The following is a 12,663-nucleotide window of genomic DNA, read 5'->3' as shown; positions in this document are numbered from 1 at the left end:
CAAAATGTAGACTGTGGTCAAATCACACCATGGCTGAAGAGCAGACTGGGAACTTGAAATTCAGTTAACAGGAAGCTATTGAAAGTCTTAGAGGGGGAGAGGGTCATGACCAAACAGTGATATAGGAAGCACAGCCCAACATTGTGTGGAGACAGTATTGGGGCAGAGGGGAATAGATGCCAATGACAAGACTGGCTGTCACTGTAGTTGGGAGAGAAGAGAGGTGACAGGCAGGCATGAAAGTAAGGAGACCACTCAGTCCTGTCACCTCATTGGTAAAATGGGGTTCATTATCATTGCCTTTTGGCTTTGAGGACCAGCAGGTTTAGGAGTTGGAAGGAAAGGATACTTCAGAGATGTCTGTTAGATTTGTAGTGATGGCATAGTCCTTCTTCTTCTTCTTCTTCTTCTTCTTCTTCTTCTTCTTCTTCTTCTTCTTCTTCTTCTTCTTCTTCTTCTTCTTCTTCTTCTTTTCTCTCTCTCTCTCTCTCTCTCACACACACACACACACATATACACATTCACACACATGCACACACACATTTTAGCCAGAGCACTGCTCAGGTCATGCTTATGATGGTATGGGGATGGTAAAGATTGAACTTGGAACTTTGGAGTCTCAGGCATGAGAGTCTCCCCATTTCTTTCTTTCTTACTCCATTTTCCTCCCAGGGAGTTGGTGCCTAGGATCCCAGGGCACATGGCTGTATGCCCAGCCTGCAGACAGAGCATGACCCAGGGGAACCTACCTAGTAGGTAGGCTAAGACTTGTAGGACAGCAGGCAGCATGGGGGCAGGAAGGGAATGTGGGCAGAATACTGAGACTTAGGCTTCTGGGCCTGTGTTTGCTCCCTCTCTCCCCTAAAACTTGGCCTATCTAGTTGTCACTTATAGATTAGGTCCTGCTCTAGAGAGTCTTGAAAGGATGAAAAGAAACCCAGTTCCTTCAGCATGATAGTATTTCATGTGCTAGGAGAAAGCACTCAGATGTTCTGAATAGGTCATGCTCATACCACCATGCCACTCCTTAGGCACATTGACAGATTCTTTTCCTAGCTTTAGGCATCTGCTGAGCCCAGAAAAACCATGCTGCTCCACTCCTCTGTACTTCTGCTCAAACTCACATTCAAGCATCATTGCATCACAGAGCATCAGAGCAGCTCAGCCAGGCAGGAGCCTGGGGACACATAGTGTTCCTGCAGCTTCTCACATAGTTGACTGAAGTGATCCCTCTGTCCCTTCCAAGGCAGTTGCCAGCCTACAGGTCACAGCTTCCATTCCTGGAGTTCACATCTCTGTACTAGAGTCTTCCATGTGGATGCATTGAACATATTCCAAAAAGTCATTCTTAGGGTGGTCTCTTTGGGATTGTTACAGATTCAGGAAGTATATTAATAAAACCTTAACTGTTGAAGGGGTGGAGGGTAGGAGAACAAATAGTAGGACAAGCAGTCAAGACTTGGAAGTGGAGTTGAAGGGGTAAAATCTATTGAGAGTAGATACATCCACAATGAGCTGCTGATTTTTTCATGCCTTGGTCAAGGGGGCTCCCACCAGAGAGGCAATGGGTGCTTGGTGCAGGAGGCGCTGGGATGAGCCCTCTTAGAATGTCCTGCCTAGGAAGGCGCTGAAGCTCACAGGGCTCCTGGCTGTGCCAGCCTCTCTCTGTCTGCAGACAGAGGGAGATCAGAGGTCCTGGAGAAGTTTCATTCAGAAGCTGACAGCTGTAGGAAGGGAGGGAGACTGGGAGGAGGAGAATCCTTTACAATCCACTGCTAGGACAGATTCCATTAAGAGTGTTCATGACAGCAGAGGGAGAGGCTGGCTAGCCAAGGCTGCCCACCCACATTGGCTGCCACCTGGTTTCCACCTGACCAGGTCAGCACCAGTGTCACCTACTATGGATGATGAGAATGCCTCAGTAATAAAAACAGAAGCAATACAGTAAAAATCTCAGCTATCTGAAATGCCTCAGGAAGCAAAGCATTCTGGATAGTGGAATTTTCCATAAAGCTGGGGATTCTTCCACTTAAGTAGACACTCTGCTTTGTGTTGTTTCTTCGATGGAATAAATCAATAGAACATTTCTTGTTTACTTGGAGACAAGTTGGGACTGTTACTGTTTACCATGAAGACAGTAATTCCACTGCTGTGTGTGTGCGTGTGCGTGTGCGTGTGCATGTGTGTGTGTGTGTTGTCCTGCTTGCCCCTAAACTCAGTGCTGAAGCCCCTGTGCTTAGTGGGTTCTTCTGCTGCCTTCTATGTCTTCTCAGCACCTCCTTCTGGACATTGGTGTCTCTCCTTAATTGCCAGTGTCCATGCATCCAGAGCCCTGGGCTCTAGCATTTATCTCTCATTTCCTTTTGCTGGTCATGTACTGTGGATCTGGCATACCTGGTAGAAGACCATTCAGATAAGATACCAAGTTCTTATTATTAGAGTTTGTTTGCTTGTTTAAGAGCAAGTATTGGGCGTTTGCTGTGTGAACACAAGGCTTTGTGAAGGAGCACTTGGCTTACCTTGTGACCTTGAGGTTGTTTCTTTAAGTGCATTGCCCATCCAGGGCAGGTCCTCTGTGGGTTTAGTCTAGTCCAGCCTCTAGCTTCTTGCACTTGAGGAGCACTAGACTCTCTAGGAGGGCATGGGCAATGCACAGCACAGGACTCTGTCCTCAGGGACTCAGTGGTATCCAGGGAAATCCCACCATATTCATTTCTAACAGGTTGTTAGGGCATCCGATGCCCATGTTGATCCCCAGAAGTCACAGAAAAGTCCTGTGACCTAGAGGCCTTTACTGTGCTGCTTCAGTGCCATCTGTTCTAGCTACACAGATTGGCCTCAGTTGTGCCCTCAGTGTGCCCTTCACTTCCTGAGGGGCTTGCTCTGAGCAGCCTGTGTGTGCTGTTCCCTTCCCAGACTCTCCATGACATAGCCTTGGCTTGGGTCCTTTGCAGCCTTTGTCACTCTGAAATCTCCTTTGCAAAGCCACCTCAGGGAGACTGGTTTATGGAGAGATATTGACATGCTCAGGCAGGGGACACACTTTCCTTTCATTGTGTTAGGAGACACAAAAGCTTAAGTGGTTAAGTCTAGCTGCCAGAAGCAGAGTGTTTTCAGCTGGGCTTTTCTCACTGGGTTTCCAGCATTCATATCTGTGTGTGGGTATGTCAGCTTTTCAGAGTGTTCTAGAGGGGATCCCCTGGCTCCCTGGAGGCTTGCCCCTCTCCACGTGCCCATTCTCTGGTCTTTATTTCCTTGGGAAACATTTATGCAGAGCAGCATCTCAGATATCCTAAGTCTGCTCCTGTGGGTTTACAATTTTGCTGATGGGTCTTAACTTGTTGCTTCTGTGTGCTTATCTCTCACTCCCCTGTGTGTAACCACCACAGGATGGTGACAGTACCTCATTGTCCCAGCATGATCTCAGCACCCAGAGCAGAGGTTGACAGCACAAAGACATTCTCCCATGAGCCTCATCTCCCTTCACCTGATGGGAGTGGGGATGAGTCCTGAAGCATAAGGTCCTTCGAGGAAGAGAGCAGGCACACTCCCCTACCGGTCACTGTCACTTGCATTTCTTCCAGAGGGCATGGCCCTGGGGCAGGGCACCTCCCTACACTCTAGCAGCTGGTCTCTTCTCTCCATTTCTCCTCCTCTGGCCCTGTTCTCTTGTCATCCTGACTTTAGAGCCAGAGTGGCTGATTGCTGTGCTGGGCCTTCAGAGGGAACCATAGAGGCAGAAACTGGGCCAGGGAGCAAAGGATGGTGGTAGAATTGCCACCCTGGGGTGGTGAGGCACCTCTGTTCTGTTCCCCTCTGTGTTCCTGTTGGGCTAAAGATTATTTCACCGTAAGAGGCTCAGTGTGTCTGCCAGGATGGAGGAGGATAATTTGGAATTTCTGTCCTTTGGGTTTTCCCTCTGGCTCATGCCTCCATGCCCCCATGCCCATTCTCACTCTTTCTCCCATCACAGGAATTTATCAGTTCCCTTAGGAAAGGGACTCACCTGCAGGGGAAACCTACTGAGAGATTCTCCCAGAAGCCACTGGGGCAGGGGGTAGAGTGATGTCACTGATGATGTCATAAGTATCTGGGTTCTCTTTTCTTTCCCTGACCTTCCCCTTCCTCTGTTCAGCTGGGTTTCCTAGGAAGCCAAGAAGAGATGCAGACTTTCCCTCCTTGCTCATCCTAATGGGGCTGCCTCTTTCTGAGAGTCTGAGACCTGGTAGCTCAATATACATTTCTTCCACAGTGTTCTATATGGCCCAACAATGAAATATAAATTTCACTTTGTAAACCTTATTTTTCTAAACTTCAGAGCCTCTTTTCCACTTGAACCCTTGTTCAGGATCCCAGGTTATTTTCTTTTTTAATAGTTTATTTTATTTTAATTAGAGATACAGAAAGATAGAGAGATAAGATAGAGATAGACCAGAGCACTGCTCAATTCTGGTTTATGGTAGTGCTGGGGATTGAGTTTGAGACTTGGGAGCCTCAGGCATGAAAATTCTTTGCATAACCACTAAACTGTCTCCCACACTACAGGAACCTAATCTCAAAATGGATAAAAGCAGAGCTTCCTTTCTGGAGGCAATAACCCCTCGTCATCTTCTTCACTCTGTAGGCCCTTTGTCTATGCAGCAAACTTGGCACTAGAGGGAAAACCTGAGAAAGTCTCCTGAGGAGAGATGGAAGACCTAGTCCTGATGTCAGCTCCACATCTGTAAAATGCAGGTGGAGGCAGATGTTTTCTGAGGTCTTCTCCGTGTAATTATCTGATCATTCTCAATACTGATTGATTGCCTCCTAACACCTAGCACTATAACCACAGAACCCTGTCTTCGCACCATTATCTTTACACTGTGTCAGATCCTTCCTATACCTGGGCTCAATAATCCTCTCATCAGCCATGTGTGATGAGCTGGGGTCTCAGCAGGAAGAGCCATGGGGGGTTTCCACTCAGAGGCATCTGCTGAATTCATGTGGAAAGGTGATCAGAGGACACAAGAACATGGTTGTAGCTAAAACTATAAGGTTTGGAGTTAGTCCTCAGTTTCCACCTCCATTTCTTGGCTGTGTTTCCATGGACAAGTTAGTGAACCACTCAGGACTGAGTCAGCTTTCCCTTATCCTCAGGATAGTGATAATAATGATCTCTAGCTGTGGGGCTGACTCAGTGGGTTGTTAGGGGTCATTGCTGTGTTTTCCCTTGAGAAATGTGAAGACTAGCTTGTATAGAAAATCAAGTCATGGAAGGATGCTCTGCTGTGGGAGAGGAGAGGTAGGGCTCCCCAACTCCTAGGAGAGGAGAGAACATCTCAGACACCTGGCCCTTGTGTGTGAAGCTCCAGAAATTCTAAGGACTGAGATCTGATGGGCCAGAGGAAAGGCACAGACTGCACATGTCTGTTCCTGTCCCTTTATTCTGCTTTTAGCACAGCACACAGTCATTCTTCTGTCCTGAGAGACTCGGGAATGAGCAGGCTGTCAGAGTTAATACTGAGAGTGGGGAGGGGGAATATGGTTCTGAGTGTCTCAGTAGATATGAGGAAGGAAGCCAACATCACTACATTTAGTTTAATTGAAAGTTTAAATATTTATTAGTTTGGGCACATGACAGTAACTTTCATTCTTCAATATCAAAGTGACCATTTTAACTGTTTCCTAAAGGAAAAGAGGGTCAGAATAGCAAGGCCAGAGAAATGAACCCTAGGGTAGGTGCAGTTCTGGCCCAGATAAAGAGAGGCTGGGGGCTGGGTGCCTGTTGAGTGACTTTGGTGAGTAACTTGAATAGGCCCTTTCCCCCTTCAGGTCAATGAATACTCTGTGACATGTCTTGCAGAGGCCAGATCATGGTACCAGGTGGGTAGAGGGGCCTTAAATGCCACTTCTGTCAGATGTTCATGCTCTGCACACACTCATCATTATACACATGTGTGTGAATTCATTACTTCCAGTGTACACAGAAAAAACATATAGAGAGCTGGGGCTGTGAAATGTTCAGAGAATAGAGTGTAACTTTCCATTTGTGGGGCCTGGGTGCCACCCTTGTACCTCCTGGATCCTTGTTTCCACTCCAACACTTCTTGGGACCTGGATCCCATCCCAGCACTGCATACATGTGGGATCCACCCCTGACACCCCGTGAGGCTAGGTTTCATCCTGGCACCACATGAAGTCACTGTGGAGGAGGGAGTGGTGCTGGGGTGTCTCTCCCTTACCTCTTATCTCTTAGCTTGTAGATTGACAATTTAGGCTGAGGAGTCCAGTGACATTGTGGTGCTTCTGTGAGACTTGTGGTTCAAGTGGGGGGGGGCAATCCTATATGCTTAAAGAGGTTCAAGCACCTGCTTGAGGTAGCCAGGAGTGTAGGTGAAGGATGCCTTGAACTGGTTGCCTGGCTGCTCTGTGATCTCTGCTCTTCCCTCGGCATCACCATCTCCTCTAACTCAGCTTCAGTAGCTCCATGGACAATGGCTGCTATGAAGCTCCTACTTTTGGAAGCTGTTATTTACTCATTTCCTGAAAATTTATATACCTTGGATTTATTTTTTATTTTATTTTTTAAAATATTTTTTTGATTTTTTCAAGATTTTATTTATTTATTTATGAGAAAGATAGGAGGAGAGAGAGAAGGAACCAGACATCATTCTGGTACATGTGCTACCGGGAAATGAGCTCAGGACCTCATGCTTGAGAGTACAGTGCTTTATCCACTGTGCCACCTCCCGAACCATGATACCTTGGATTTATTAAGTTTGACTACAGTTGAGTATATATTTTTCTTGTTTTTCCCCTTCCTAGCATTAGAATTTTCTAAAATGTATTCAAAGTTTACTGATAGTGATTTTTTATTTTTTGCAAATAGTTAATCATCTCCCCAATCAATCTGCTGTTATTGTGTGGTGAAGTTACTGCTGATTTGTCACTTATAAAGGATACGATGAATATCTTTGGGCACAAAGCATTTAAAAGATGATTCCTTTAGGATAACTGTATTTTTAAATATTTTTTGGTTATAAATATAGTATAAGGATATTTTAGAAAGTTGCAAAAGCATGGGGAATTTAAAGAGGGAAATACTATTATTATTAACTCATTTATAACACAGTGATGTTTAAGTAACAAACTATTTTAAGTGCTTTACATGTATTGTAAATCCCCACAACAACTTTGTGAGCTCTGGATGTGGACACTCTTGGTATTTTTGAACTAATTCCTTAGGAAAATATTTCTTTACAGTAGAGGCCAGGACTCAGCAGGGAGAGTGTATGTTTTGTATGTGTGAGGCCCTGGGGTTTGATCTCTGGCACTGCATGTGCTGAAGTGGTGGTATAATCTTTCTCTCACTCATTAAATACAGAAGTAGGCCTTTAAACTCTTTGTTTAATATATATACTTTGGCCACTTCTGTAGACACATTTTCTAGCTGTTGATTTGAGGTGGCACTGTTCATCCTCCCCTGTGCTGTGCTCTTTCTGCTATAGCCAGGCTCTGGGATATCTTGAGAGAAACTGTTTGCTTCCCTAGTGCTTCTGTGGCATCATTCTTTCTCCAGGGACCACTGAAGCTTTGTGCTGTTCTGTCACAAGTTCTCAGGAGGTGGGTGCTCTGGAGGCCATGGTCTTTCCCAGAATACGTGCTCTGTTTCAGTGGAAACTACAGGCCTGGACTTGGCACCATGCTGGGGGGTGGAGCCGCAGTCACAACTGTCCACACACCTGTGTCTACTGCCCAGGCCTCAGAAATGTGTGCTCCTCCTGAATCTGTTTCTCCAGTGGAAAACTCTAAAGAGGTCAGGGGAAGGGGAATTGTCATATGAGGTAGAGAGAGGTTAAGATGACACACAAGCAGTAATTTCACATTGAGGCTCAGAGGAGTTACCATGGACATTCAACTCAAGAAATAAAAACTCCTCATAAATTATGAGAAAGCAGGTCTTCTCTCTTCCCCTGGCAGTTACTGAAGGAGGAAGTGATTCAGAGTCCTGATCTGCTAGATGAATACCACACCTGAAATCCTGATTGTAATGAATGGGCCAGGCTGGTCCTTGTTACTGGGGTGAGACCAGCCAGTCCCCAGTACTCACTCAATGCCACTAGTCTTTCTCTCCCTTTTTTGTTCTCCCCTTCTCCTTCTTTACTCCCTCTTCTGTTCTGCTCTCCCTAGCCTTTTGAGGCTCTTCATATTCCAGAAGTGATGTATAAGTGTGGCACCAGGTCAGGCAGCACAGATGTGCATGAAGATGTTAGTAACCCCCTCCCTAGAGAGCCAACATCAGCAGTTTTCTCTGTACTTTTCCACATGTTTTTATGTTCTTAGAGTATAAACCCTCTTCCCTTTTTTTCTTTTTTTAAAATAATGTAAACAGAAGCTCTCTCTATATATATGTTATTTGCTTTCTTATTTAAAGATATATGAGGGGAAAATGCTGTGGGCCAGGCTGTGTAAATCTAAGATAGTAGTAGCTGTGTGTTATGATATTGTGGCTTGAACATAAATATATCTGTCCCACACTGAGAGGTATTTGAATAATTTTTACATCCTCTCTCTTTCTCTTGTTTTCTATTTCCCTCCTCCCTTCTTGTGTCAACTGAAATATAATAAACATCTTCTCACACAATTCCTTTCATATAGATGCATGCACTTTCTAGAAGAGAGTCCCCAAAAGTGGGGTTGCTGGGACTGAGGAAATATAAACTGACCTTGAGATTTACCATGACACTGACGGTACCTTCCTGCAGCTCAAGGTGAAGGACATCACTGCATATGCAGTTGGGTGTCAGGGACTTCTCCAAAATCACACAACCAGCAGGGGCTGAGCCTATCTTTTCTCTCGGGTTTGTCCTTCAGAATTTTTTCTTCTGCTCTTTCCTGGCTCTTTTTGTTGTTGCTATTTCTTTTTCTTTTTTTTTCTTTTCTTTTCTTTTCTTTTCCTTTCCTTTCTTTTCCTTTCTTTCTTTCTTTCTTTCTTTCTTTCTTTCTTTCTTTCTTTCTTTTTTTTTGCCATCAGGGTTAATGCTGGGGCTTGATTTGATGCCTTTAAGAAAGCTTTACTGTTCCTGGCAGCCATTTCTCTTTTCCTTTTTTTTTTTTCCCTTCCAATAGAGACTGAGAGGTGGAGAGAGGGAAAGAGAGGAGGCCAGGCAGTGGCATACTGGGTTAATCACACATAGTACTAAATGTAAGGACCTGCGCAAGGACTGAGGTTTGATCCCCAGCTCCCCACCTACAGGACGGATGCTTTACAAGTAGTGAAGCAGGTCTACAGGTGTCTATGTTTCTCTCTCCCTCTTTATCTCCCCACTATTTATTTGTTGGATAAAGACAGCCAGTTATTGAAGGAAGGGGGAGATAGAAAGGGAAAGAGACAGAGAGACATTTGTATCCCTGCTTCACCACTCATGAAACCTCCCCCCCTGCAGGTGGGGACAGGGGCCTTGAACCTGTGTCCTTACACATTGTGGCATGTGTGCTCAACCAGGTGTGCCACCACCCGCCCCCTCTATCAAAACTCTTAACCAAAATGGACAGCACGTCTCATCGTTTCAATCACATAACTTCTCCCCAACACTGAAGGAATGTTTCCATAAGTCATATTGTCTTGGGAGAGGATGATATATGGGAGGACTGTGTTCTTTCTAAGCCTAGCACTGCTGAGAGAGGCTGCCTTAAGACAACAGTCAGTCACATTCTCTGTCGTAAGAGCTCCTGATGCTGTCACCATTAATATGTGTTTGGCATTTCCAAGGAGGGAGGTGGAATCACATCAGTTCCCAAACCCTTGTTTTGGTTTTGGAGTATCTACAGAAATTCAGTTCCTGAGACCACATTTCAGAGTCCTCAGTAGTAGGTAATTTCTCTACTCTGGCTGCAGATGCATTTCACTTTGCTAAATGCAGCCCATCTCTGGAGGTAGTCATGGGGGCCAGTTCAGATGATAGATAGGGAGGAAATTGTCTGCACTGTGCAGGGTGGGACCTGCCTGTCACCGTTGCCCTGGGTGTTTTTCTCTTGGCTTCTTACCTGACTTCTTCAAATTTAAGAACCCAGAGGACTTTCAAAACAGTTTGCAGAATTGCTGGCAGATAAACAATGACAATAAAGAAGTTCAAGATGGAATTCCCCTGCCTACCAGATCCCTGGCACTTGTGTGGCAGGAGGAGGCAGGGTGGGATATCTTTAGGATGCACAAAACATTTAAATGGCCAGAAGCTCTTTCTCCCAGTCTGTGCACAGAAAGCATCAGCCTCAGTGCTTCAATCTCAGGCTTCTTTACAATCTTTGACAGTGTTATAACCATAGAGACCAACTGAGCATGGCTTTTCTGAACCAAGTCAATCCATGGGCAAGGATTTACGTGGAGTCTGGGGAGGGGACATGTGGGTCAAAAGGAGTATAGTATAGACCCCATCTGCAGGGGGAAAACTTCATGAGAAGTGAAACAGTGGTGTAGGGGTCACTCTTTCTCTCTTCCTCTCTATATACTCTTCACTATCAATTTCTTTCTGTCACACCAAATTAAAAAAATAATAAAAGAAGAAAAGATGGTCACCAGGATAGATGAATTCGTCACACAGGCACTAAAACCCAGTGATAAGTGGTGGAAATAAAAAAATTAAAAAAAGACAAGACACAGAGGCTCTGGATTTAGGTATGTTGGCTGGTGGCTGATACTCAGTGATATTGGGCATTTTCAGACCTCCCTCCCACTGATGTAGTAGTAAAATGTTGTTTTGGGTAGTGATGGTGGTCAAGCATAGTGGAGCCTGAGTAAATAAGTCAACAGGCATCAGACAAAGCTACAGAATGTTACTGTTTCTAGAGTAGATGAGTTAAGAGATACTCACTAAGGGAGATGACTAAGGACCAACTGCCAGCTGGGTGTTGGGGAGAGTCTGTATTTACTCCTATAGATTTTAAGGTTGAATTTTTTGGGGTTGCTCAAAAAAAACTGCTTCTTCTTGCCTGGTCATATGCATGGAGACTGAGTTCTTTCTACAAAACCGTTCATCAGAGTGGTCCACAGTTTGGGGAAACCTCTCTATCAAAACTCTTAACCAAAATGGACACCAAGTCTCATTGTTTCAATCACATAACTTCTCCCCAAAACTGAGATTTTGTTTAATTATTTCCTTCCTGGTACTTGAAAGATTTTACTTAAGTAGCTATGTGACTGCATTTCTGTCCAGCTTTGCTGTCTTTGCAACCCTTTTGGCAAAAGCCATGTTTATGAATTCATGACACAGCACCCACTACACGTGGCAGATTTGGAAGAGGACAGAGCCCTGAGAAGGGGCCCCACTCTACGGAAATCCTTCAACATCCACTCTGCAGATTTGAGACAGGAAGGCTAGACTTTGAGGCTGTTCGGGGTTGTAGGATGTTTGGGGAGTGCATCTCCACAGCACCTATGAAGTGCCAGGCCAGGGACCAAGGCCTGTGATCTTGAATCCTTGTTAGATACTGTGATTATCACGTTTTGTTACTCCTGAGTGGCCCCCTGCAGCTAGTGGCCACCCTTAGGCGAAAGGTCTCTGGGTTCTTTCATTTCCTATAGTAAACATGGAGCAACTACAGGGACCCAGGAAAAGATGAGTGGAGGAGATGGTGTTGTTCACTATGGAGCAGCAGAAGACATGGTAGGGAACTGGGAGGAGACCCATTGGGAGAGGTCCTGTGGAGCCAGCATGTTCTGGCTGAGGAGTCTGTAGCCACCATGAGCCTCTCAGTGGCTGAACACTGTGTGTCTGCTTCTGTACCCAACCTCAAACACTTACAGCAGAAGTGGACACTGGATCTAGTGCCCCCCCATTTTCCAGTTGCACATCCAGAGGTTTAGAGAGGTAAAGTATCTTGCTCTAAACCACACAAGAAGGAAGCAGCAGAGCCAAGACCTGGGTATGAGTGTTGACATTAAGATCATGCTTTCATTGCCATTCTTAAAGTATTTGAGGTCAGATTTGGTGCGCAATTAGGGCATAGATGTTTCTGTGGATACCAACTGTGTGTGAAAATGTTGAAGGACACCAGTTCATCAGTTTACCAGTTTATGCACCACCTCCAGTCTGAGTTTTACCAACAAAAAGACTGCTGAAGGGAGGAGAAAATCACCTAAAACTCTCACCAGTTTACAACTGTGAGTCTCCATTGCTGGAATAATGGCACACAAAGCCTATACTGACATGGGGAGCAGAGAACTGGCTGGGTGACTCAGGAGAAAGTCTACATATCTGGTGGTCCAGAGGTGTGACTACATAGTAGGAGCCTTTTCATATTGTTCTCCTGATAAGTTGGGAAACATACAACCAGAATTTATTCAGAAACTCACAGAGCCAATGAGTGCTGCTTGGCTCAGCTCTGGCTGGTAGTAGAGTGGAGGATTGCACCCAGGACTTTGGATCCTTGGGCATGGGAGTCTCTTTGCATAACAATTTTGCTACCTATCCTCCACCTTGTTTTATATCCTGGATTGAGATAACATTGAAACAACTGTTAAGATTCCCAACTGTGAACTCTTAAGTACTTTAGACACAAGCCAATCCAGGAAAGTGTGATGAGTGTACTGAAAAGTAGTGGGGGAGGGGCTTAATAACACACCAAATACAATGGCTAATCCCAGAAGAAAAATTGCAGAAATGAACCAGGACAAAAGCCCAGAAA

Source organism: Erinaceus europaeus, chromosome 9 (assembly GCF_950295315.1).
Source record: "Erinaceus europaeus chromosome 9, mEriEur2.1, whole genome shotgun sequence".
Taxonomy (NCBI): Eukaryota; Metazoa; Chordata; class Mammalia; order Eulipotyphla; family Erinaceidae; genus Erinaceus; species Erinaceus europaeus.
This window is presented reverse-complemented; position numbering follows the sequence as displayed.